This window comes from Canis lupus, chromosome 4 (assembly GCF_011100685.1).
Source record: "Canis lupus familiaris isolate Mischka breed German Shepherd chromosome 4, alternate assembly UU_Cfam_GSD_1.0, whole genome shotgun sequence".
In the NCBI taxonomy this organism is placed as follows: Eukaryota; Metazoa; Chordata; class Mammalia; order Carnivora; family Canidae; genus Canis; species Canis lupus.
The window spans coordinates 57,434,269-57,462,127 of NC_049225.1; the positions used below are offsets into that span (position 1 = coordinate 57,434,269).

At 37.9% G+C, this 27,859-nt stretch overlaps 2 long non-coding RNA genes and 1 pseudogene across 4 annotated transcripts in view; all 3 read right to left on the reverse strand.

The window, feature by feature from the left end:
* LOC111095718 overlaps nucleotides 1-15,564 on the reverse strand; it is a 30,663-nt gene extending 15,099 nt beyond the window's left edge. For both annotated transcript variants that reach the window (XR_005357632.1, XR_005357631.1), the window contains exons 1-5: nucleotides 15,482-15,564; nucleotides 15,072-15,173; nucleotides 14,648-14,759; nucleotides 12,586-12,731; nucleotides 11,602-11,752 (exon numbers count right to left, since the gene is read on the reverse strand). This is a non-coding gene — a long non-coding RNA (uncharacterized LOC111095718). The remainder of the gene's footprint in view (nucleotides 1-11,601; nucleotides 11,753-12,585; nucleotides 12,732-14,647; nucleotides 14,760-15,071; nucleotides 15,174-15,481) is intronic.
* A 2,424-nt stretch (nucleotides 15,565-17,988) lies between these two features.
* LOC100684160 lies at nucleotides 17,989-19,303 on the reverse strand (annotated as a pseudogene).
* Nucleotides 19,304-27,027: 7,724 nt separating this feature from the next.
* Nucleotides 27,028-27,859, reverse strand: part of LOC111095581 — a 30,302-nt gene continuing 29,470 nt past the window's right edge. For both annotated transcript variants that reach the window (XR_005358387.1, XR_005358388.1), the window contains one exon: nucleotides 27,028-27,339. This is a non-coding gene — a long non-coding RNA (uncharacterized LOC111095581). The remainder of the gene's footprint in view (nucleotides 27,340-27,859) is intronic.

A 27,859-nucleotide genomic window follows, 5' to 3' on the forward strand; every position in this document is an offset into this window, starting at 1 on the left:
GGTCTCCTGCATACACTGTGCAAGTGATGACTACCCACGTGTAGGGGTTATGGAGTGGGTGATCAGTTCCAACCCTATGTCTCAGGGAAAGGGCATGTTTTCTTATATGCTCAGCGGTACCTGCAGTTCTGTACTTGAATCTATTTACCTGACAGTGCTCAAGCCAACTGGAGGTGAGCAAAATAGTAAGTGATGGATTTGGTGATGCACTGATCAATAAGACTGAGTTTAGGGAAAGAAGGATGATGGAATAGTGACCAGTGAGATGATAGCTCAAGTCCTTCCACAACTTTAACAGGTAGAAATTAAAACAACTGGTACCACTGCTACGTAACACTCTGGTCTGAAAAGGCCATAGGAAACATTTGGTCCAGGCTCCTCTGTATAAAATCCCAGAGGAGAAAAAGTGCCACTTCCCCAGTTGAAGGAGCAAACCAGGCTTCCAGGAGAACTAGTTCTCCTGAAGGGCTGAGTACATGCTGGGGTGGGTGGGGCAAAGGCTGTTTCCGGGACAGACCTTGTTTGAAGCTTTTGCTTCTGTTTGCAGGAACAAGTAAATTCGCTTTGCTGATGTTTCAAGCGGATTAGAGACACATTGTGTAGTTCTAGTTTTGAAACTAAGAACAGACTCTTCCTCTGAGTGGGCCTTCACATGGAATACAATATTCTCCAAATGACAATAATATAAAAAAAATTAAACCTTATGACAATTTCTGCCAGTTCCAGACCTGGTAGGAAGAAGGAGAGGGCCCTGAGCTCAGGCGAGGATGAGGGTCATGTTGTTACCACTCCAAGCAGAGTGGTTTGTACAGGAAGAGAAGGCATCATTCCCCTGAAACACAGGTCCACTGAGGCACTGGGGCACCTGGACCAGTTGCGGCAAAGCGAGCAGTTCTACCCACAAGTTCCACTTAGTGCTCTAGCAGAGACTGAAGTATGTATCTTGCTTTACCAGGGTGTTGGAGGGCTAAAAACTCTCTCACAGGACTGAAAGTTGTACTTATAACTCTTATCAAGAGAAGCCAGGCACTTTAGATTTTACAGTACAAGTACCCTGCAATTCTCTGAAAGCATTAAACACCAAAACACTTTTAAGTATAAATGGCATTTGTACTTATATTCAAACTCTCATATACACCATCTTGCTTATAATTCAAGAACCCGAGGACCAGTGAGCTGGCCTAAAATAGGAACCTCCTCATAAGGAAGCATTGATTTGGAACATCCAGGTCCCTTACATGAGAGAATTTTTCCCATTTTCCTACTAGTTAAGCAAAAAGGGAGAATTAGAACAATGACATTTGCTGAACAGTTACAATGTGCCAAGTGCTGTGCCAAATACTTACATAAATTATCTGTGATGCTCAGACCATCTATTTGAGGAAGAACTATCACCCTAATTTCCCAGAGAAGTTAAGGAACTTACCCTAGTTTAATAGTTAATAGTTGGGGCAGCCCAGGTGGCTTAGCAGTTTAGCGCCACCTTCAGCCCAAGGTGTGATCCTGGAGACTCAGGATGGAGTCCCACCTTAGGCTCCCTGCTTGGCACCTGCTTCTCTCTCTCTCTCATGAGTAAATAAATAAAATACTTTTTTAAAAAGTTAGTAGTTCATGGAACTGAGAATAAGCAGAGGTTTTTCAAAAATGTTTATATTTCTTTCCACTATATCTGTTTTCAATAAGCAGTTATCAAGGTGTTAATGTTGATGATGTTATACCATTAAGATAAAAAAGGTAACATTTATCTAGAGAAATACAGTCTTCCCATGAGAAGAAAATGAAACTAGTCACAGGTGATGGTTATTTAAATTCTTATATCATTTTTCATTTTTAAAATATATTAGGTGTTAGCATCTTATTTCTCTGTTTAAGAAGCATCTCAGCATAATGCACTGAACTGACTTGTGCACTTAGGGATTCAAACTGACTGTTTCTAAGTTCGTGTGAATTTTCATCTTTTCTTCATTAGTATATTGAGACATTTCAGCAGTCAGACAAAATTCAAATACTACAGCTATATTTCCGTGTGCATTTGTTGCATAATTGCTGGCTAATGAGCTTTATGAGAATAAAGAAAATGAAAAAAATGAAAGCAACTCTATTTGTCTCTTTTTGGACAGCTAATGCATTTAAGAACGTGTTTTCTTAGAGAAAATGTTTGGTTCTGTGCGTTTATTTTTATTTTTATTTCCATTGTCATTATTATTCAAAACACCTCCTGCTTCCCTACAAGAAGATAAAAGTGTTTCATGTTTTAAAAGTGCCTAGTAATATCCCTAGGGAACAGCAAGGTATAATTATTCCCATTTTTCAGATAAAGAACCACATAGTTGTACATGAGTTTTCCTCGGTCACATGGCAATTTCATAGAAATTGGAGAACCCAGGGGGGCTCCTGTGTTCCACTACTGTATTCTGGGGTTGTGGGAAATCCACGGCTCATCCCTGGATGCCTTCTTTTAGTAATGACCAGGGATGGATATATGTAATATATCCCATTCCTAGGTCCCACACCTGGGTTAAATTAGACCAGGGGAAACACAGAATAATAGATTATCCCAGAAGTTAAAATAGGCATATTTTTTCAATCTCCTTCCATCCCCCAACCAAAACACAACAGGCTTTTTAGGAATGAGGCTCTAGAATCTAGATTTCTACAAAAGCACTTAGGATGGCTCTGATACTCAGCAAGGAAAGTTTGGGAAGTATTAAGTTGTTTCTAGTTTATCTGACCATTGAAGACCCTCTTTAGTATCTCCCATTTCAGAATCACTGTGGAAGCAATATAGCTTGGTTTGAATGCTAGTTTTGCCCCTTGCTAATTGGGTGACCTTAAATAAATTATTTAATGTCTCTGAATTCTGTTTGAATTGACAATAGATTAAAAAGGTGAATAATATAAAGGTAAAATACCTTAAAACAAAACCAAACAAAAACTGTTTGAACAGAATAAGAATTCAATTAATAGTTTCTGCTAGTAGAAATGGTAATGGGGGTGACAGAATATTGGCCTTCTGGTAGTCCATGCCCTTGGTTCCTATTTATAAGAAATTTCTAATATTAAGAGAACTCCTCTTACTTCAATTTCCAACTGTCAGTGTTAGGCATGACCATCTTAATGATAGACTGCTTTGACGTCTTCTTCGATGTGAAAGGACTGTTCAAGTATTTTCTAATGTCTCTTGTCTCTGCAACCCAATTCTTCTTTTCTCTAGAATTGTTATCGGACTCTTTAAAGCTTTTCCTCAAAGTTGCCCATAAGAAATGACTCTGTTCCAGGGTCTGTATCTAACTGTAGAGGGATAGGGGTTTTTAGGTGTTCTCTCCATTAATGAATTCCTCTTGCCCATGGGTGACCAGTGTTCCCATTAAACAAGAGCTGAAGACATCATGTCTACTACATGAATGCTTCTCACATATTTGAATCACCTGGGGATATGGTTAGAACAAATATTCTGAGGCAGGAGGTCTGGGATGAGGCCCCATATCCTTACAAGCATTTCTTACAAGCTCCCAGGTGATACACTGCTACATGGGCTACACCTTGAGGAATGAGGCACTATATCACTATATGTCCTTCATACCTAGATTTATATGATAAATTCTTGCTAAAGTTTAATCCTACAGAAAATAAAATAGTCTCTGTAGATGGATTTATATAATTTCTACTGTCAGAAAATGACAATTCTACAACTCACTGTGCTTTCCTTTTGGCCTTAGCTGTCAAAAAAATACTGCCTGCCTATTATCTTCTCAGTGTTGGTTCCGGCAAAAATGTATGGTGCCAGATTCTTTTAGATGGGCTTTTTCTCTGTTAATGCCCTCTTGAAAGTTTTCGTATTACTTCATGTTTAAATCTCTTTAACAATAAGTCTTCCCATCATTCAGGATTAATAGTAGCAACCTTTGTCTGATGAGGGACTTGCATATGAGCTAATTTTGGCTTCTACAACTGGCTGTTCTCCTGGCCACTTGTGCCTTGTTACCATGAAAAGACAAGCTAACAGATTGGAACTGATGTCACAAATTGAAAAAAATAACCCCCTTCAACATCCTATGGTATTAGTTGGGATAAATGTCACTCTACAAGGAGGACAGTGGTATGGAAGCTTCATTTTAGTCCGGGCATTTGGGTAGGGAAGGATAATTTGGAGGTATTTTTGTATTATCTGTTTATTTGTTTATGTTAAATAGGCTCCATGCCCTGTGTGGGGCCCAACATGGGGCTTGAACTCATACCACTGAGAATGAGATCTGAGCTGAAATCAAGAATTAGACACAACCAACTGAGCCACCCAGGAGCCCTTTCCTTGTTTATTTTTAAAATATGATAAGATGAGTTTAAAACATATAGGAAATTATAAACTATAGAAAAAATTGAAGTGTCAACAATTCCATGTGCCAATCAGTTAGAGACATATACTATTGATGGTTTTTTTCCTTCCAGAACCTTATACTTTAATTTCTGTATATATATGTGTGTGTAATCTACAAAACAGACACAATAATTTATTACTGGGTAGACTATATAAAATTGCCGTTTTTCTAGACCAAAACTGTTGAATGTTACCAGTTTTGTTTTGTTTTGTAATTCAAACTGTGTGTGTGTGTGTGTATTTGTTTATTTATAACCTGGTTTTAAGGTTAAAGTCTGCTATAAACACTACTCTGTTTACAGATGTCTGGGTGGCTCAGTTGGTTAAGCATCTGCCTTCATGATCCCAGGGTCCTGGGGTCCAGTTCTTCATTGGACTCCCTGCTCAGTGGGGAGTCGGCTTCTCCCTCTGCCTCTCCCCATCTTCATGCGCACACACACTCCCTCTGTCTCTCAAATATATAAATAAAATATTTTTTAAAATCACCCTGTTTTATCTTCAGTAACATAACTAAGGATGATAATATTAATGCCCTGGTATATATTTTACCAATCTTCTGCTGAGCATTTAGTTTGTTTCAACTTCTTCATTATTTTAAGTGTAATGCTCAGTAAATGTCCTTATGAAGAACATAAGATATTTGTATATACCCACAATAATTTTCTCAGGGAAAAAACCCACAATTGAATTAATGGGTTGAAGATTACACATATTTTAAATGCTTTTGATGCAATTTAAAATGCCAACATCTGTGTCAGTTCAGTTGATATATTTTATAATTCCTTCTAGTTTGATAGATGAAAAATGGTTATTTTATTATTTGCTCTACATTGTTAGGTGATGACTTGTGTTCCATTAGTATTTTTATTTTATCTTTTATAGATTGCCTACAATGTATCTTTTGTGTATTTTACTGGTTTGGCCATCTTTTTATTTTCAAGTTATAAATTTCTTTTATATTTATGATGTTGCCTGTTCCTGTCCCAGATGCTGCAAACATTCCACCTTTTCAGTTATCTTTTAATATTCTTCAAGGCAGATTAAAAGAATTGTTCAATATCATATTCCTATAGAGCCTATATTTTTCAAATATAGTTATAGCCTATCTTTATAGATATAGCCTATTGTTTCAAATATAGTTTCTATATTTTATGCTTAGAAATTCCTTACACCTTCAAATCATTGAAAATATTTTCTAGAGTTTTTTTTTTCTACTTCCTTTTTTTAAGATTTATTTATTTATTTTTACAGAGTACACATGCATAAGTAGGGGATGGACATGGAGGGAAAGAAAGAATCTTAAACAGAATCTTAATCTTACACCCACTGAGTGTGGAGCTTGATATAGGGCTCAATTCCACGACCCTGCGATCATGATGTGAGCCAAAACCAAGACACAATGCTTAATGGACTATGCCTCCCAGGTGCCTCTCTAGTTCCTTTTAACTATTCAGTTAGTCCAAGATTTTTTTAAGAGATTATTTGTGACAAAGACCCAGCTTCCTTTTCTCTGAGCACAACTTATTGAATCCTGTAATTGCTGATCTAAAATGATACATTTATCTTAAACTAAATTCTGGGATGTACATGTGTCTGTTTCTGGAATTTCACTTCTGTGTCATTCATCTGACTGCAGCTGTTACTGGGATTGTAATAATGAAACTATTATACAAATTTTGGATGGCTGACAATAGTCACCCACTATTCTTTATCTTTTTCTCTGGTTGTTCTTTCTCATTTATTCTTTTTATAATCATTTGTTCACTTGTGAGGAAAACAATTCCATTGAGATTCAATGAGTATCAACTTTTAAAATTTACAGAAAATCAAAAATATTTGAAATTTTGACCTTTGTTACTCAAAAACATGGTAACCCTTTTTACTTCTATGAGGTATTTTATGTCCGTAGTTAAAGGTATATTTTAAGTAGGTCCTACATATTACTAATTAAGTTTAGTTCAATATATTTTCTATATTTACTTATTATATGAAAAGTTTTTTTAAAAGACACATTTGCTGAAAAAAAATAACATTTATTACTGACTTTTAAAGGATCCTAGGTAAATTACCATTGTCTTTTCTTAAGAAGTCATCTTATTAAACTCTAGTAGGATTAAGTAATTATTCTATTTTTGCTTAGGCTCATTATTTCCAGTGCCCTGGTAGTTAATACAAATTTAGCTTTTCTTTTGTATATGTTTTATCTTTGTATATATTATATATTTATATATATGTATTGTATATATTCTATTTTATTCCATTTATCTTATAAGATTTTACCTAAGTTTAATGTCTAGAATTTTCATAACCTTGTGGTTGACAGAATTTTCTTTTTTTGGATTTTAGTTAGTAGGCCATTATAGTTTTACCTTGTGTCCAGTGCTAACAATTGATTTTAGATATATTTTTCTTTCCAGGTTAAAATGGTGGCATTGCTTTCGTGGATTAGCAAGAGTTTTTAGCAGTAATGGTATTGAGTTTTGTCAGTTTGATTTTGGCCTCTACTGAGATAATTCTCCTTTGATCTATTTATTGACGTGTTACACTCATAGGTTGCCTAATACCATACCATTGTTGCATGCCTGAATAATCCATTGTTTATGTTATATTCCTTTAAAATGACTTTAGATTATTTTTATTTCTAATTTCAGTACTGATACATTTTATTGACAGGATTGATATTTAGAAGTGTTTATTGTTTTGATATTTTCAATGAATTTTAACATTGGAGTTATGTTAGCTTGAGTGAACATAATTGGGAAGCTTTATTACTAATTAATGCTTTTGAGCCAGGTATGGGAGATAAAACATCTTGGGTCCACAATTTAATCTACTTTCCATTTTTCATACGTTGTTAGCTATCTGTACTCCTTACTTGTAGAGCCATCCGTTACAAGGCTATACCTCAGAAACAACATTTAAAGAAGTAGAAAAGACAAGTTTTCATCTCTAGCTTGTTCTTTCTCATTTGAACAATGGTAGCTTCTAGATGTTCCAAATTTTTTCTCGATTTTCTCATCTTTCCAAAGCGAGTCTTATGCTCATCTGTGTGATACTAGCTCCCATAGACTATGTGCATTTAAATCTTCTAAATACAAATTAAAACAAACAAACAAACCAAGCCCACAAGCATTTAATTACAGTGTTACTTGACAACTAGGAGTTCCCATCAGCCTACACAGGGAGAGGTTGCTGAGTGATAGTTGGACCACAGAGTGTGGACATGGTCAGAAATTCCTTTTCTTTGTTGAGGCAGCGCAAAATTAACTGAGGCAGTGTATTTCTAACAGGAGTGGTCTTTTGGTAGCAAATTCTACTATTGTGCCTGTATTCTTTGGATAGAACATAGAATAAGCCCCAATATGCCATATCAGGTGCTTCCCAGATTCACTACTAGTATAAAAACTTTTCATTTGTTAATTATTCTTTTCCTCTAGTCCCTTTGTGAATTTGAGAATGCAGATATGTGAGTGCCCACTGGAGATTAATTTATCTACGAAGCCAATACATTACTGATATGGGTGTTGTATTCTTTTGGTCATTCAAATGCGAAGGCATAATAAAGGGAAGGATGTTCAAGAAGCTAAAAGCATGTCCCCAGTTCCTGACCTCTCCTCATAGATATACATTGTCCTATGACCTTACCCTGAGGGAACTTGTCCAAGTGAGTAAGACAGAAAAATTTTTATACGTAAATATTATATGATTCTAAGGGTGGGCCTTTCCTGTTTTAGAGACTTAGAAAAGCTTTATTGTAAGAGCTTTTGGAGCAAAGAGCTATCTAAGACTACTGTGTGAGAGTGGTCAGTATCGGTGACCCCATGGCCTATAATATAAAGGGGAGGAATGACTGTCAACAATGAGGAAATAAGGTCCTCAAAGTTGAGTGTGTGAGTTAGACATTTTCCTCATGGGTAAATGAAGCAAAATCCTTTTTGCTGCCATTATGTACTTTATATAAACTGACCCCTCTTCTCTATCAATTTAAAAATCAACTTTCTTGATTTTACCCATCTAGGCTATGAGGTCTGAGGAACTAGAAACGTTTACATACACAAAGCTACAATAATGGCCATCATTTTATAGAATAGGAAAGTGAAGCTCACAAAGGTACGTGATGTCACTGAGTCATTCAGCTAATATGGAATAAGATCAGAAACCAGGTCTTCAGATGACCTGTGCACTATCCTTCCCATCCCACCATTTTGAAACCGTTGTTCCAGGACTTTGGTGTCACATTTTTATACGGAGATTTCTCAGAGGCCATTTCTGTTTCTGACCCAGATCCAAAAGCCAAACTGAAGCGATTCATACTCTACTAACTGAAGTGTTTTCCCTTAGATTCTTTAGAGGAATTAGTCAAAGGAAAATCCAATAATACTCCTAGAAAATTGGATGCTACTGTACTCTTCTGTAGGCAGTACATTCTCTGACCCCAGCTTGAGCTCAGTGCATACCCTGACACCGGGGGACTAATTGGCCATGTAATTGTTATCCTTGCTAGTAACTGCACAAGCTGTTCTTATTCATATAAGCACCTAATCCTTTTCCAAATTCTTCTTGCTTCAATTTGCCTCAATAATATCCTGCAGTAATGGATAATTGCACATTGTGTAGAGAAGGATTTCCTTTGATCTTCTCTAAATTTAGATTCTGCTAATTTCATTTACTGTCCCCTTCTGGGTAGGCAACAGGACCAGGTAGCAAGGAACACCGAATTAGATGCCCTACAGCATTTCATTTATATTCTTCTATCATATATCAGGTAACACTTTGCTCTCTCCCTTTCTGCTGCTGAAGAGATAGACTCTTTGTCCTTGCCTGGAATCCTCCCTGTTATACTTACCCAGCCATTCTAATTATTTCTGCTGCAATCAGATAGACCTGGCAGCACTGCTCAGGTTCAAAGGAAGAATAAATGGAGATTAGATCACTGACTTGAAGTGTCTGGAGGGATGTCAGGAGGATAAAGGATAAGACTTATCCTGAATGGTTTAAGAATTTGAACTAGAAACTGCATAAGTTGTTGAAAAGTGGACTTGAACTCAGTGAAAGGTGAGGGGTGTTATATATTAAATAGAGTTATCCATCTAAGAAGTGGTTACCTCAGAACAGAATAGGCTCCCCTTATGGGAGTCTTCGAAGTTGTTAAAGCCTGAACCGAAAAATCACTCCATTCTAGGTTTACACCGGGGTGACCCTGGGTGGGCCACTTCACTTGTTTCAGCTCTTCTTATTTCTTTTGTGTAAATGGGTATGACCACCTGTTTGGGAGACCTTATATGACTATCACTTAACATCATAATTGGTCCTCTCAGTGGAGATTGAGAGCTAAGAGGCAGGATTTGGGATCTATATGAAGGGTAAAATAAAAAATACTTTGTGGCAGACTGTTTTGGGATGAGAAAGAAAGCGGTATCAGGCAACAATTTACTTGCCCTTAAGGATCTCACATATGTGGGGAAAATGTATAAAGTATAAAATACTTTTACATGTATAAAAAATATGAAGTATCACTTTGTAATATATTAAATGTTATAACCATTTTAATATATAAAGAAGTAGAAAAGTACAGGGAAAGCTCCCTGAAGGAGGCATTGATTGACTTGCATTGTAACCTGTGAGTGGGCATGAGAAGCAGGGCAAGGGTATGCTGAGCTAGGGATGATGATGTTGACAGGTATGACATTTATTGACTGACTATAATATCAAAGGGATTGTGCTAATTAAGTACATGCGTGATTTGATTTAACTTCATCTTAAATATGAAGGGACTGAGGTTCAGAAAGCTTAAGTAATTATTGCATGGTTGCATATTCAGTAATTGGTGGAGCTGAGATTCAAACTCAGAGATTGTTTCCTTAATAATTTTGGGAAACTGGTTGAGATAGCCACACGTGAAAGGATTCTTAGAAATATGTCAGTCTTCAGGGGTCATCTTGAGTGCCTGAGGGTTAAGTTTGTGTTCATAAACTTGGAAAAATAATTATATTATAGGGCAGCAAAGAGATATAAAAGAGGCAGACACAGAGGAGACTGATAATTCTGGGAAAATGGAATTAGAGGAAACCTCATAAAGGGCTAAGTGGTGAGTGTTCACATAGCACTCAACTATATGCTCTGGAAAATTCAGTGGATGAGAAGGATGAGGCCATGGGCAAAGAAAGTTTCCTCAAGAAAACAGTCAGCTGGGCAGCCCATGTGGCTCAGCGGTTTAGTGCTGCCTTCAGCCCAGGGCGTGATCCTGGAGACCCAAGATCAAGTCCCATGTTGGGCTCCTTGCATGGAGCCTGCTTCTCCTTCTGCCTGTGTCTCTGCCTCTCTCTCTCTCTCTCTCTCTCTCTCTCTCTCTCTCTGTGTGTGTGTGTGTGTCTCATGAATAAATAAAATCTTTAAAAAATAGAAAACAGTCAGCTGACACCACGTTAATTTCAGGGTGGAAACTAAGTTCATCAATGTGGAAAGAAACAAGTATAGATTCATGAATGTGACCTCAGAACTCTCTTAGTCCAAACTACTCCTTCATAATTCCTCCCTCATTTAACAGACTAAGGTTTGGCTGCAGGACCACAAACCTGCTCAAGCTGGCTATAACAAAAGACAATTTGTGGTAAGGATAAGGAGAGCTTAGAGAATCCAGGACACTTGATTAAGTCCCTCAGAGCCTCAACAAAATTAGAAATAAAAACTATATACTTGGAACCTAAGCAAATAGCTCCATCTCTAAAGGGCCCTCTGCTTTGTGCTCTCTTGAACACTTATCTCTGCCTCCTCACCTTGAACAAAAGCAGTATTCTGCCCAAATTCTGTCTCTGTGAAACATCTCCACCCAAGAGCCTTCCACAGATTGGCTCCAGTTCCACAAGTCATAGTTGAAGTTCACAAGAGAGAAACAATCTAGTTGTTCATTGGTTTTACAGTACACTATATCCGTTTTAGGAGCTGGGAGGTATGGAACACAGGGGTAGATATATTTGGAATAAGTAGCATCCTAAAGAGAAACTATTGTAACAAAGTGAGGAGCAAAACTTAGGCTTTCCAATTTGCTCAGAATCCTTTGCATCCTTCTCCAATGCCCCAGAAGATAATGCGGCAGTGGCTAGCCTTAAGCAGGCTAGAATGGGGGGAAAAAAGCCAGTGATAACAATTCGAGGTGACATTATTCTGCTTCTATTTGACCATACAAATTTAAAATAACTTTACAAAGGCACCAGGGAAATACTCACCCTCTTTACCCCAGCATGCACACCAACTCATTAGATGTCTTGGCAAGCATAGCTCATCTGTAAGATTGATTGAAGAAAAGATTCCAGGGCAATGATTCTAACATAGGTAATACTGAGATTTTTGTTCTATTCACTGGTGGGACAGCTGATGCTGGGAGGGGGAAAGAAATGTGTCCACAGTACAGAGAGTAGATCAGTGGCCAGGCTGGGATACACAGGTATCTTATTTCTCAGTCCATTCTTAGCTCCTAACATTCTACCAGTAAGTCTTTCTTATAAATTAAATTTTATTTAAATTCAATTAATATATATTATTGGGTTCAGCAGTGGAGATCAGTGATTCATCAGTCTTATATAAAACCCAGTGCTCATTACATCATGTGCCCTCCTTAATTCCTATCAGCTAGTTACCCCATCCCCCCCGCCAACCCCTCAGTTGGTTTCCTATGATTAAGAATCTCTTGTGGTTTACCCCCCTCTCTGTTTTCATCTTGTTTTATTTTTTCCTCCCTTCCCTTACTACCTTCTGTTTTATTTCTTAAATTCCACATTTGAGTGAGATCATATGATAATTGTCTTTCTCTGGTTGGCCTATTTCACTCAGTATAATATCCTCTATTTCCATCCACATCATTGCAAATGGCAAGATTTCACTTTTGGATGGCTGAGTGATATTCCCTTGTATATAGAGATACCACATCATCTTTATCCATTCATCTGTCAATAGATATCTCAGCTCTTCCCATAGTTTGGCTATCATGAACATCGCTGCTATAAACATTGGGGTGCAGGAGCCCCTTCTCTGCCAGTAAGTTTTATCTCATTTGTCAAGTTCAGCTGGCCATTGAAGCAGCCTGGATTATTTTTGGAAAAGGTGTCTGAGGCCACATCAATTCTGAACAGAAAAAAGCATTAAAATTAATTTGTAATGTCTACATTGTATTTGAAGGATGAGTATGGTGGCATGCTAGCCTATGTGTTTACCATCATAATTCGCCTTATCCTCTTCTCCCTGCCTCATCGTGGTGGAGCAGCTCCTCTCCACAGGAGTAGTAGACTATGTTCCACCCATAGTGTCTTCATGTGAGGAGAGTCTTTCCTTTGCTTGCATTCTGATTCCTAATTACACACTAGATGAACAGGAAATGATTGATTAGAGTTAAACTTATTTTAGCTGAATTGATCAGATGGACTAATTGCTCAGTTTCCTAATAAATATCTGCCTTCTTCTAGTTTGTTTGCCTAAACTCTTAAAAGTGAATCAGTGTTTTAAAGATACATTCAGACAACTAGTGGTAATAACCCCTTATGTCATATACCACCTTAATTCATAAATCATTCCGTTATTTCGTCACTCTTATCCTTAAACAAACCATATAGGTCAACTAGCCAGTTAATATATATATATATATAGTGATGACTATATATATATATAATATTATATATATAATATAGTCATAGTTTCATCTTCCAAATTCCAAATATATAATATAATAATTATATATATTATTATATATATAATATTTATATATATAAATATATATATATTTGCATGCTCTATATACTAACTATAAATATAAATATAAATATAAATATATTTGCATGCTCTATACTAACTCCCTCTATACTAACTCCTAAATTCAAACAGGCAAAATGAAAGAGAATCCTATTATATAAAATTGTGCTTCTTATTTTGCTGCTTACAGCTGGTTTAGCCTGTTTTAACTGTAGGGCATTGATTGCAAGGTAATGCAAGGGGCACTGAACCATAGATATGAAAGCCCAGGTTTTGTGTCTAATTGTGTGACTTTTTCAAATATCCCCACCTCAGATACCTCTTCTTATAGACATATTTATCTTTGTGTATTTTTTGGGGGGCCTATGCTTGGAAAAAAATCTAAATACTGAACACCAGACCATATTCTGAATCACTTTTGCCCCTTGATGAAGAAATCTGAGTACAGAGATTAAAAATATTTTTGGTTTCATGGAATAGCACTCATCTTGTGGCTGTGGCAGCTCTACCACTGTGATGAGAAAGATTCTCAAGCTATCTTTGAACTTAGCAGAAGGAATGACAGTAATCCATAATGCAGTGTCTGATAATAACGTGAGCTGAGCTGTTTGTTTTAATGATTCTTTTGGATGAGATACCCCCTGCCCCCAGAAGTCTGTTTAATTCTTCCCAGAATGTGCTTCAGTTCTGTTCAGGTTGATCTGAATCATGGCCATTTAAAGTCTACAAGCTGAGAGCACTACCCTATATACCTTTACTCATGATGGGAATGATATCCCAGAAATTCTTCTCTCATTCACTAGTTCTTCACCCAATCAGACTCTAAGATCTATCCCCAGTGAATAATCTCACAGAAACCCCAATGGTGGTAAAACGTGTGTTTACATATGTTATACCTGACTGTCCATGCTGCTGCTTCTTTAGAACATGATACCCATGTTGTGGGGTTAGGGACTACTCTAATAAAACGGCTTTGTATTACCAATCAGGAGACCTCTTCCACTTCACTTCTCTGAGCCCTGGGGGAGACACCTACATTTCATAATGAAGATGGGCATAATTATCCTCATTTTACACAACAGAAGGTCAGAGTGATGACTAACATAGGGCTTCTCAACTTTGAGGGCAGCCCAAAGACCAAGCAGTCTTTCTACCACATTTACACTATAGTCATAGTTTCATCTTCCAAATTCTGGAGTCACTACTGTAGAAAGAAAGACATTTCAAAATCTTGGAAAGAAACAAGGGAAATGGTTTCTTTGGAAAATAGAAGCCTTCAGGAGCCACTCATCTGCAGTCTCTTCCTTTCCCCTTACTAACTCATCTGTCCACTGAGCCCCTGTACTCTTACATGATCTGACTTTAAGGACAAAGACAGATTATTCCCTTGGAAATACTCAGGTTCAGGAAAATGTGTGCCTTGTCAACCCTCTGCCCCCTCCACAACCTACTCAGATCTCCTAAGGCTCATATCCTTCTAGCAGATTTAAATTCACAGAGAAGAGAGAGCTCCTATTTCTGGCTATTTACCTTTCTCCATGTCACTGGAATCCTTAGTTCTCATCTATAGACTAGGAATTTGGTGTAGGGAATCAAATACAGGTTGTCATATCACCTCAATGTACGTGAAGAAACTTGGTACCTGTAGATGGGAAAGATTTTCTCAGGGTCACATAAAACATGAATGACAGAGCTTGGACTAGAACCCAGGTTTCTGGATTAGTGTCCCTACAAAGAGAGTGTTCAATACTATTCATCAAACATTTTCAAATATTTGATGGGGGCCATTATTCTAGATATCAACTATTACATTAGAAGACATCCTAAAACTTAGTGGGATAAAAAAAATCATTTAATTATGCTTAATGACTTCACACATTAGGAATCAGAAAGGGTACTGACAGGAAGGACAGCTTTTCTCTACTGTATGATTTTATAATTTTCAGAATGTCACCTGGGATGTCTTGAATATCTGAAGTCTGGTTCGTCTGAGGCTGGAGAGTCTACTTGCAAAATAGAATCTTGTTTCATATATCTGGATCCTGGATTAGGGTAGCTAAAGAAGGGTATAAACTTAGACTTTTTACTAAAGAGCTTATATGTGACCCTTATAGCATGGCAACCTCAGAGAAATGGACTTCTTAGTAGCAGCTCAGCATTCCATGAGTGAGCATTTCCAGCAAACAAGGCAGAAGCTGCGTGGTCTTTTATGTTATTCTCAAAAGTCACAAAGCATCACTTCCACTGAATCATATTTGCCAAAGCTTTCCCAAATTTAAGGTCAAGAAACAGATATCCCACCTCTCAATGGGAAGAGTATCCAAGAATTCACAGTAAGGTTTTAAACCTGCCATAGCCAGTTACCTCCTAAGTCAGTGTCTCAGGTGGATATAACCATAAGATTTCTCCCTCGGTGGAGTTGATCTTGTTGATAAAGAGACAGACCTAAATGAATACATACAAACAATAGAATATAATTACATTTTGACAGTAGCAATAAAGGAAATACATAGATGACCTGATCATTGTTTAATAGGACAAAGTAAAATGGTGAAATGAAACATGAAGTAAGCAATCGAGAAATACTTCTCCAGGGAGTTAATATTAAGCTGAAACTTGAAGGATGAGGACTCAGCCATGAAACACCAAGAGAAAGGCTTTCTAGATGGAAAGGAAAGTGCAAAAGCACTGGGGCAGAAATAAACTTAAGCAGACAGATTAAAAAGACACCAGTGTGGCTGAGGAAGAGTAAGTCTTAGAAAGAAAAAAAGGTTTAGTAGGTGAATGGCAGGTCATGTGGGATTCTGTGTGTCCTGATAAGATATAGAGCTTCTATCCCAAGCAGATGGAAAGTCATTAAAAGGTTTCAGACTTATTTCTGTGGCATAGATGAACACAACGGGAGTGAGATATTAGTGGTAGTGGGAGATCATTTGGATGGATATGGACATGTCCCAGACACAAAAATCAGTACACATATGCAAGGATGGAGTTCAAGGAAAGTAGATGGAATGCAGGATATCTTGGAGGCTAGTAGACATAAGTTTCTAATAGTTTTGAAGTGAGAAAAAATAAGAAGAAACCAAAGATAATTCCCAGATTTTTGGCTTAATTGAATTGGATCGATGTTGCTGCCATTCACAGAGACTGTTTCACCTCCCGTGGTGAAGGAAATCAATCACTTATGCCTCCCCAAACACTGAATCAGTGTCCATACTCTAGGATGAAAGAAACAAAATCTTTGACTCAAATCTACATAAACAATGTTATGTTTATTTTGTCTGTTACTCAAAGTTCAGAGGTAGGTTAGGCTTAGTAATACTACCACAGACCCAAGATTTTTCCTTGTCTCCACTCTGCCTTCTTTAATTCACATCATTGTAATCCTGATTATTTTGTGGTGACAAAGAGATAGATGCAGACACCCAAACAGAGAAAGAACCCCGTCAATAAAGCATTGACTGAGACCTTCCATTCATACCAAAGGAGTCATCTCTGACTCCTATCAATCATCCAGAAAAGACTCTGGGCTGCTTGCTTGGACCAATTAAATCTGTACTTGACTTAGGTGGTAAGGTCACCTTCCCTTGAATCGTATATAAAAAGCACAGCATCCTGAGCGTATGTAGAGCATATAAAAGAAAGATGGATGCTGGGTGCCTAATAAAAACCGCTAAAAGCTCTTACCGGGCCACATCTGGACCTAGAGGGAAAAAAGTCTTTGTCCAAAGGAATAATTCAGTCATAAAAAAAATGCAGATATTATGGTTGGCCAGACATGTTTTTTGTTAAGAGACATTTTACTGATAGATAATTTACAACCAACACCTCTCCTTCTTGGTGGCAGCCCACTTCTTTCTCTTCCCAAGAAGCCTGGTGCAGTGGAAAGCAATGTGTTGTCATAGAAAAGGCTTGCTCTTCCCAGAACATCTCCTCTCAAAGTGTCACAGTCCCAAGTAATGGAAGATAAATCTGGAGGGGTGCAAAGCACAATACTGGATTACTCAGTGCTCTGAAGAAGACATCACACTTTAAGGTGATATTTGGAAGTGAAAATCGTGCTTCAAGGAGAAAACTCTACCAATATAATAAGTTGCCATGAGCACTCACTTTGAATCCTGTCAGAATGTCCATTACTGTCTCTTCAATCCTCACTGGAGTCTGAATTAATATATTTTGTGGGTCAAGTTAGCAGGCGCTCTCAGGAGGAGGAACTCTTGTAGAAGGAGGCAGTCATCATGTTGTGCTTACCTTGTAAGTTTCTGCAACTCCCTGGTGTTTGTTGAAAAGTGAACTATGATACCATTTCTACTAGTACGTATGGGGAAATTGCCATTTAAAGGAATCTGATGAATAAAAAATATGTTATGGTTTATAATTGGCAGGGCTAGCATAAAAAGTCAAAACTCCTTGAGTAGGGGCACCTGGGTGACTCAGTCAGTTAAGCATCTGCTTTAGGCTCAGGTCATGACCCTAGGGTCCTGAGATCAGGCCCATGGGGCTCCCTGCTTAGTGTGGAGCCTGCTTCTCCCTCTTCTGCTGCTGCTCCCCCTGCTTATGCTCTCTTGTTCTCTCTGTCAAATAAATAAATGTAATATTTTTTAAAAAGTCAAAGCTTGAGTAATATTAGGGTAACTGTATAATTTACTGTCCAAATTGAGAAAAATTTGAGAGTATTGATAATTGCTTTGGGACAGCTGTTATAAGCCAGCACCTCTTAGGAAAATAAAAGCTCGGAGTTGCTGTAGGCTTTGTCAGAATAAAGCATGTGAGTGGAGATGTTTTATGCATGCAACAGGTAAGTGACTTTTTTTGACCTCTGAATCTTTAATTGGCCTCCTTCTCCTCAAAGGGTACTCTGTTTTGCTGCCTCAACGCCTCAGAGTTTTGGTGTCGTTGGTCTCAGACACCACCTTGCTGTCCACGATCTTGCGGGTGGTGGTCTTCTGGATGGTCAGCAAGGAGTTGCTGTTGTCCAGGGCATCAGTAAGACTGAAGTCCTCCCCATCTTCCAACCGGCAATGGTAGGGGGCAATCTCAGCCTCCAGCTTGACCTTGACATTCAGCAGGGCCTCATACTCCTGGGCCTGGCACTGCCCCTCTGCCTAGGTCTGGGACAGCTCTGACTCCAGGTGCAGCAGGACCCCGTTGAGCTGCACATCTGCATCACGTAGCGGTCTCGACTTCCCTCAGGCTGTTCTCCAAGCTGGCCTTCAGGTTTCTCGTTGAGTCCAGGTTGATCTCCAAGGACTGGGCAGTACATCTCAGCTCCGTGAGGGTCATCTCATCTTCTCCTATCTCAGTGGTCTGCATGGTGACCACTGTGGTGTTCTCCTCCATCTGCTGGGACCAGTACTTGTCCAGTTCCTCTCAGTTCTTCTGAGCCAGCTCGTCATACTGGGCCCAGATATCTGCTCATCATACTGGCACGGATATCTGCCATGATCTTGCTGAGGTCCTGAGATTTGGGGGCATCCAACTCCACCGTCAACCCAGAGTTGGCGATTTGGTTTTGTAGACCCTTTACTTCCTCCTCGTGGTTCTTCTTCATGAAGAGCAGCTGCTCCTTGAGAGCCTCAATCTCTGTCTCCAGCTGCAGCCGAGTGACATTGGTGTCATCAATGACCTGGCGGAGCCCATGGATGTCATTATCCACAGACTTGCGCATGGCCAGCTCCATCTCATACTTGACTCAGAAGTCGTCAGCAGCAGGATGGGCATTATCAATCTGCAGAACGATGCAGGCATTGTCCACAGCACTTGCAAAGATCTGAGCCTTCAGGTCCTCGATGGTCTTGAAGTAATGCCCCCAGTCTCTGACCTGGGGTCCCTCCAGGTGTTCCTGGATTTTCATCTCCAGTCTCTGTTTATCAGCCTCCAGGCTCCTCACCCTCTCCAGGTAAGAGGCCAGGCAGTCATTCAGGTCTTGCATGGTCTCCTTCTTGCTCTGGATGCCCCCGATGCCCGCCAGACCCCCGGCCATTACCTCGGCCAGGTCCCCCAGCCCCCCAGCCGCCCGGGAAGCTGGTGGAGTGGGATACGGAGATCTGGGAGCCAGAGCCCCCCTGCGCCTGCATAGACGCTGGCCGCGCTGCTGCTGATCGGCCGGACCCGGTGGCTGGGCGACTGCACAGAGTCCAGGGACCAGTAGATGGAAGAGAAGGTGGAGTGGGTGGTGAAGCTCATGCTGCTCAGAGAGCAAGAGGATGACTCGGGAGGCCAGGACTCAGGCTTGGGCCAGGCCAGGTAAGTGATTTAAATGTAGTTAATATAACATATGAATATTTGCCAGTTATCGCTTGTTTATCTTACTTTTGTAGTTTTTTTCCTTTTGCTTTACTTTTTCTTTCTCTTTTTTTTCTGTTTTAACATTTCTATCATTTACTGTTTTTAAAGAAGTATTTTTACATCCACATAGTTTAAAAGATGAAACTTCCCATTTTGAATTATGGCCCCAATAAAATATTTTCCACCATGAATTTTAATCAATTATTGTTTTTAAAGTGTAAAAATATAGAAAAATATATAAAAATATATAAATGTATATATTAAATACATTCTATATAATATCAATCTCGTATTCCTCTGCATGTTATGTTCCATGGAGCCTAAAAATGTATATTATTCACCGATTGAAAAATAATGTTAAGGCACACAATGTATATTTTGATTTTGCTAATTTTCCTTCTCTGAAGCTACTTTGACAGCACCCTCTTCTGCTTTCCACTATGCCCTATCTCTGAGGTTATCCCTATTGGGGACTATGGTACTTCTTTCCTTGTAAAGCCTTTTTCTTATAATCAAGGAACTTTGGTCAAGCTCAGGAATCACGGCTTCAGTGTCAGACCTAAACTTGACCCCCATCTCTGATACTATAAACTAGAACCATGTCACTTCACCTGTCTGTACCTCAGTGTTTTAATCAGAGCCTCCACATCTACCCCTTTAATTTCCTACACCTCTAGAGCTGTAAGCAGTAAAATAAAATGAGCTTTATAAGGCCTTTGGCACTGTACTTGGAACATAGCAAGTGATCAGAAAATAGTAGTTAGAAGATAGGGATGTAGTAAAGAATTAAAGTGAGAGAGACTCAAGGACAAAGTAAAAATTTGAAGGAAAAACTTGGTGACACCTGGGATAGTCAACCAGGTCTTTTAGGCTTCTCAGAGCATAGCTATGCTCATTTCTTAAAGGAGATGATACATTTTTAATAATACTCTTTCACTTAATTATGTAATTAAAACATCCTTGAGTATAAGACATCCTATGGATTTTAAGACAAACTTTCAAGAGAAAGTTATAGTACCATGCTAAATGTAAGTATCAGTTTTAAGACTAATTTCAGGAATAGTAAGAATTTATTAAAACTAATATGTTAGAATTGAGAAAAATAATTTATTGAGTAGAAGATTTGTGTAAAACCTTTATCTTCATCATATCCCAAGAGAAAATTTGAGATCCACTGTGATTCTGCTGGTGTGTCTAGGCATTCCTGTTCCTTTGACACACTTACCTAACAAGAAAAACTTGTCATATCTTTTTTTTAAGATTTTATTTCTTTATTCATGAAAGACACAGAAACAGAGAGGCAGAAACATAGGCAGAGAGAGAAGCAGGCTCCATGCAGGTAGATGGATGTAGGACTGGATCCCGGGACTCCAGGATCACACCCTGTGCCGAAGGCGGATGCTCAACTGCTGAGCCACCCAGGCATCCCAACTTGTTATATATTTATTTGAAGTTGCATGTTGATAGAATTTGATACAAATTTATTATATGATGACTCTATGCCAAGGAATGTGCTGGAAACCCTATATTCATAATCTCATTTACTGAATGAGATTTCATTTAATGAATGAAATGAATGAATAAATTCATTTAATAAATTTATTTCAGGACCCCTGGGTGGCTCAGTGGTTTGGCATGTGCCTTTGGCCCAGGACATGATCTTGGAGTCTCGGGCTCCAGTCCCACATCGGGCGTCCTGCATGGAGCCTGCTTCTCCTTCTGCCTGTGTCTCTACCTCTCTCTCTCCCTCCCTCTCTCTCCCCCCCCCCACCGCCCTGTATCTCATGAGTAAATAAATAAAATATTTTTAAAAATTTGTCTCACCAATCATGTGATAAAGAATTACTAATATTGTCTTGTAGAAGAAGAAACAGAATTGGCCAATGTCCTCAGGCTAGCGGGTGGCAGAGGTCAGATTGGAACCGGAGTTTACCTGAGAAGCCTATACTCCTGTTTTGCTAAATCATCTCCTTGAATAGTTTGCCTTGCTTTAGAGTTAATCAAATTTCTCACCCCGTTTAGCACAGGTCCTGGAAAGAACCAGAAGAGTTCAGATAAATCAATCCACCTAATCTCAGGGCTCCCTACCCCAGTTACTTTACTAGTTGCCTCCAAAAGCTATAATTAACATCTACCCAGAGGACACGGAGAGTAACAATAGAGGTGATTACTGCACTCTTGGCTTGCTCTGTCAAGCAATTGCCCACATTTAAGCTTTTAGGAAGAGAGCCTCCCCGAAGAAAGGAGAGTTGGAGTGCCCTGATAAAGTGGGGTGTGGTCAGAGGGGGCTTGGTAGGAAGAAAGAGCTTTATTATAGTCCGCACTGCTCCTTTGAAGCTCTGACCTATGCTGATTTTTTTTTTCTTCTACCTGGGCTTGTGAAGTTTGTGTTCATCAGACACAAAAGTATTATGATGTCTAGGTTTAGTTGAGAGTGATAGAAGAGGAATATGAGAATCTAGACATGGCATCCAAGGAGGAGTTTCAGTATATGGTGTTTGGTAAAAGTGGTTTTAGGGTTTCAAAAGTGACTAGAAAAGAAAGATAAGACAGGGCTGAACAAGTCTTAGATGAAAGGAGAAGTTGTGGAGTAATTGATTTGTGATGTCTGTTATGTGGGAGGGCAAGGTATCAAAAAGTGGGACTTGTATTACTTATTTACTAGACTGGACATTTAACAACTAATGTCATTTCCTTACCTAATTTTATATAGCATAGCATAACATAACCAAGACTGGTTTATTAAGACGAGGTCATGATTAGTAGATAAGGAAGAATGACTGAATTAAGGGTATAGTAGTTATCTAGAGAAATTAAGTGTATGCTTGAAAATTGAAAGAACTGTTGACACTGGAAAAGCCAATTTGCAGTCTGAATTTTTTAGGAGGAGCTAAACTTTTCCAAATTATCTGAGAGTGAAAAGGAAGGAAGGAACAGGCCATTTTATTTTCTTCCAGTTTTAGGCCCTAAGAAATACAAAAAATGTCTATGTTGCAATCCAGACTTCCCCAAAGTATTCAAGATACTCATCCAGCTTTGGGTACAGTGATGGCAATTTACTAAATGTTTTAATTAAATTAATAATTGATGGATATATTAAGTATGTTAATTGGATTCTGCTTGCCTGAAATCCTGGCTGTTAATCGGTTAGAAATCTGTAAAAGAGCAATTGAGGGGTTTAATCCTAGCAGAAAAAAAAAAAAAAAAAAAAAGTGAATGTGAACAGCTGGGGAAAGTTTTAGAAATATATAATGTAGCACAAATCTCAACCTAAAAGGATTTCCTTGGGAGTTGATATACTAAAGACATTATATCCTAAAGACAAAGTGGATCTTTCATGGACACACTTACTAGTTTTCACCTCTGACTGCTTTCCCCTAAGAAATGTCAGGGTCTATTATGAGCTACAACATGACTTAGAGGAAATTTAGTTCCATTTTTAGTGACAGAAACTTGCAAACGAAACAGAAACAGATTCCTAACATATAGAATATAGAAAAGTAGGACTGCTTCGGTTAGCAGAGCGAATAGAGGACACACAGTTTTGCCAAATGGATACTGTCTCACCACATAGGGCCATTTTGCAGAATATATGAAACACTTGGTCTTATCCTACCCCTCACTGTGCAAAAGACAAATTGCTATCTAGATGGACTTAGTGACTTACTCAAGGTCACACATTTAGTGACTAAGTCAAAGCCTCTACCTGAGCATCTAGCTCTAAGGTAGAGCTCTTAATTATATGGTTGTATTATAGTATTCTTATTTTTAATTGAAGAATAATTGATATAAAATATTGTAGTAGTTTCAGGTGTGCAACACAGTGATTTGATATTTATATACATTAAGTAAGTTACCAGCTATCACTGTATGAAGTTATTACAGTATTATTGACTACATTCCCAATGCTGTATGTTACATCTCCATGACTTATTTATATTTGAAAGTTTGTACCTGTTAATCCTCTTCACCTATTTCTTCCATTTTTTACCCCCTTTCCTTCTGGCAACCATTTTCTCTGTATCTATGAGTCTGTTTCTGTTTCATTTTCTTTGTTTAATTGTTTTGGTTTTTAGATTCCACATGAATGAATATCATATGGTGTTTTTCTTTTTCTGACTTAACTCACTTAGCATAATATCCTCTACTTTCATGTATGTTGTTACAAATGGCAACGTTTCATTTGTTTTTATGGCTGAATAATACTTCATGTGTGTTTGTGTACATATATACCAATGACATCTTTTTCGATTGATGGACACTTATGTTGGTTCCATAGCTTGGCTATTGTAAATAATGCTGCCATGAACATAAGGATACATATATCTTTTTGAATTAGTGTTTTCAATTTCTTCAGATAACTACCGAGAAGTGGAATTTTTTTAATAGTATGGTAGTTCTATTTTTAATTTTTTGAGACATTTCCATACTATTTTCCATAGTAGTTGCGTTCCCACCAACAGTGCATGGAGGCACTTTTTTCTTCACATCTTTGTGGATGCTTACAATTTTTGTATTTTGGATAATAGCCATTCTAGCATATGTGAGATGACATCTCATTGTGGTTTTGATTTGCATTTACTTGAAGTTAGCGATGCTGAGCCATATTTACATGGTTGATAGGTTTTCATATAACTATTGGCCATGTGTATATCTTCCTTAGGAAAATGTCTATTTAGATTCTCCATTTATTTTTAAAATGGATTTTTTTTAAATATTGAGTTGTATGAGTTATCATATATTTTGGTTGTTAACCCCTTTCAGATACATAATTTGTAAATGTGTTCTCCCATTCATTAGATTTTTTGTTTTGTTTTGTTTTATTGATGGTTTTCTTTCATGTGCAAAAGATTTTTAATTTGATATAGTTCCACTGGTTTTTGTTTTGTTATAGTTACCTGAAAAGACAGATCCAGATAATATTTTGTTAAAACTGATGTCAAAGAGCTTAAGGACCATGTCATCTTCTAGGAGTTCTACAGTTTCAAGTCTTATATTTAGGTCCTTAATCCATTTTGAGTTAATATTTGTGTTTAGTGTAAGAAAGTAGTCTGGTTTCTTTCTTCTGCATGTAGCTGTCCAGTTTCCAAATACCATTTATTGAAGAGACTGTCTTTTCTCATTGGATGGTCTTCCTTTGGCATAGATTAATTGACTAGATAGGCATGAATTTACTTCTGAGTAGTCTGTTCTGTTCTATTGATTTATGTGTCTGTTTTTATGGCAGTGCCATACCTTTTTGGTTACTATAGCTCTGTAGTATTGTTTGAAATCTGGGAACATACCTCCAGCTTTGTTCTTTTTTCAGGATTGTTTTGGTTATTTGGGTTTCATGGTTCCATACGAATTTTATTTTATTTTTCTAGTTCTGTGAAAAAAATGCCATTGGTATTGGGTAGAGATTGCACTGAATCTGTGGATTTCCTTGGATTTTAAGGATATTTTAACAATATTAAATCTTCCATTCAATGGGCACAGTATAGCTTTCCATTTATTTGTGTCTTTAATCTCTTGCATCATTCTCTTATATTTTTTATAGTACAGGTCTTTCACTCCCTTGATTACATTTATTCCTAGGTATTTTGTTCTTTTTGATTCAATTATAAGCAGGATTGTTTGAATTTCTTTTTCTGATAGCTTGTTATTAGTGTATAGAATGCAGCAGATCTCTGTATATTGATTTTATTTTTTAAGATTATTTATTTATTCCTCAGAGACTCAGAGAGAGGGGCAGAGACATAGGGAGAGGGAGAAGCAGGCTCCCTGCAAGGAGCCTGATGAGGGACATGACCCCAGGACCCAGGATCAAGACCTGAGCCAAAGACAGACACTCAACCACTGAGCCATCCACGTGCTCCTCTGTATATTGATTTTAAATCCTCCAAGTTTACTGAAATCATTTACTCTAATAGTTTGTGTGTGTGTGTGTGTGTGTGTGTGTGTGTGTGAAGACTTTAGGGTTTCTGTATATAGTATCATGTCATCTGCATATAGTGACAGTTTTACTTCTTTTACAATTTGGATAATTTTGTTTTTCTTGCCTATCTGCTGTGGCAAGAACTACCAATACTATTTTGAATAAAAGTGGCATGCATGAGCTTTCAGATCTTGTTTTTGATCTTAGAAAAAAAAACCTTTAGCGTATTACCATTGAATATGGAGTATGATGATAGCTATGGGTTTATTATCCATATTTATTATTATGTTGAGGTGTATTTTATTATACCCACTTTGTTTTTATCATAAATGGCTCTTGGGTTTTGTAAAATGCTTTCTCTGCATCTATTGAGATGATTGTATGATTTTTATCTTTTACTTTATTAATGTGGTATATCACATTGATTGATTTGCAGATGTTTAACCATCCTTGTATTCCTGAAATAAATCCCACTTCCTCAGAGTGTATGTTCAGCTATTTCTCATGCTCTTGAAAGAGTGGTCTTATTTAGGAAACATCCTTGAAGCCCACAGGTATAATAATCCCCTAGACACCAAAGCCAGGTGCTCCAGTGGTGTCCCATGTATGAGCTGCATATGTTTTACTGTTATAGTAGGTCCACTACTGCTGTGGATGTCTTGATGGATGGGGTGGCTCCTGGCCCATCTAGTATTCTTAGACAATATATTGCCTTTATCTTTACTTAAATTACTGAGGTTTTTATTTTTCTGTCTCGATTTTGTTTCCATGACTTTATTTATTTTGGAATCTAATGTTCAGATTATTTAAGAGTCAAAAGCATTTGCATTTATATGTTTTAACACATTATTTTTATTGTTTATATATTAATTTGTTTCTCTAGATTATAAGGTCCTTGAGGGTAGAGCCTCAACATATCTCCTCAATGAGCATGTGTTTAACATAATTGAATATATAACAATAGCCTGGAATATAAATTTTAGAAACTCTTATAAAATGATCCCAATATTTCATGATATTTGAACACCAGAAGCACTTACTGACTGAAGCCCTAATTGGTTCATCTTATGTGATGAATCTCTTCTTCCCAGACAGCTTTTTTTTTTTTTAATTTTTATTTATTTATGATAGTCACAGAGAGAGAGAGAGGGAGAGAGAGAGAGGCAGAGACACAGGCAGAGGGAGGAGCAGGCTCCATGCACCGGGAGCCCGATGTGGGATTCAATCCCGGGTCTCCAGGATCGCGCCCTGGGCCAAAGGCAGGCGCTAAACTGCTGCGCCACCCAGGGATCCCAAGATAGCTTTTTATATGGAATTATTTTCTCTTTCAAATTTATTTTAGCAAATTTCTTTTTGTATTATCATATTGTGCTATCAAATGTATTCTATCACATTATTATCAGAGACATTAAAAATATTTGATGTTGGCACTGGCCAATCAAAATAGGTACTATCTATAAAAAAAATCACTATGGTTCTATGTGTGACATTTGGTCAAGTGTCCATGTGATGTACCCCAAAAGGGGAAAGGAATAGGCTCCCATGTACCAGCCTCCCCCTTGCTGAATGAGTAGTCTATCCTTCTCCAATCTGCTCTATTAGACATTAACGAAAATAAGTATCTTCCTGAAGGTTTTGTGGTTTCGTGAGGATTTTTCTAGTACACAAAACTTCACATTCCAAATACACATCACACTCTCATATATCCATTCAGCAAATGTTTATTAGAACAGAACATCTCTTCGTCCCAGCAACTCCCTTTCAGCTTCTGTATCTCTTAGTCTCTCTCTTTTCCTCTCATCCTTCCCCATGGGCACTCATCAATCTCATCCTTCTTCTGGATCCTCCTCCCAGGCTCTCTGTATCCTTGTCTCTCTATGCAGAGTATTTCAACTCTGCCACAGCCTAGTCATATCCATCATCAATACATGCTTCAATAGGTGGATGTTTGAGGAGAGAGGATTTGTGCTCACCAAAAAATGCCCCTCCACTTGTTAGGAGTTTGCCTCCTTAGACACTGGAAGAGGAAAAATAATTATTTTTGTCAGAAAGTAAAAATTTTTAAGAACTCTATTAACATTTATATACTGAAGTGTATATAAAATATGCTGATAATATGTATCAAATGAAAAATCATGGAAATAGGTTAATTTAGCCATATTCTTTTCCCATTCTCAAAAGTTATTCTGAAACATAACCAGTGTTTGATGCTAATATTTTGCTTAATGTAGGGCATTCACTTAACAATCAATTCATCAGTTTTTGATTACATGCTTTGTGTGTGTATGAGAAACTGGGGATATGACAAACAGTAAGATGAAGGACTCCTTGTTCAGTGGAGGAGATGAACAGTGGGATAGTGTGAGCAGAACGGTGAAAGAGGAGGGTACAGTGAGTGCTACAGGGCACTCAGACAAGGCAGGTGGGCTGGCGATAGCCCAGGGAAGGCTCTACAGAATTCAGAATACCTGCAATGACTTTGAAAGAATGGATAGGGATTACCCAAGAGAAGTAAGAGTAGCACATTCCAGGAGGTT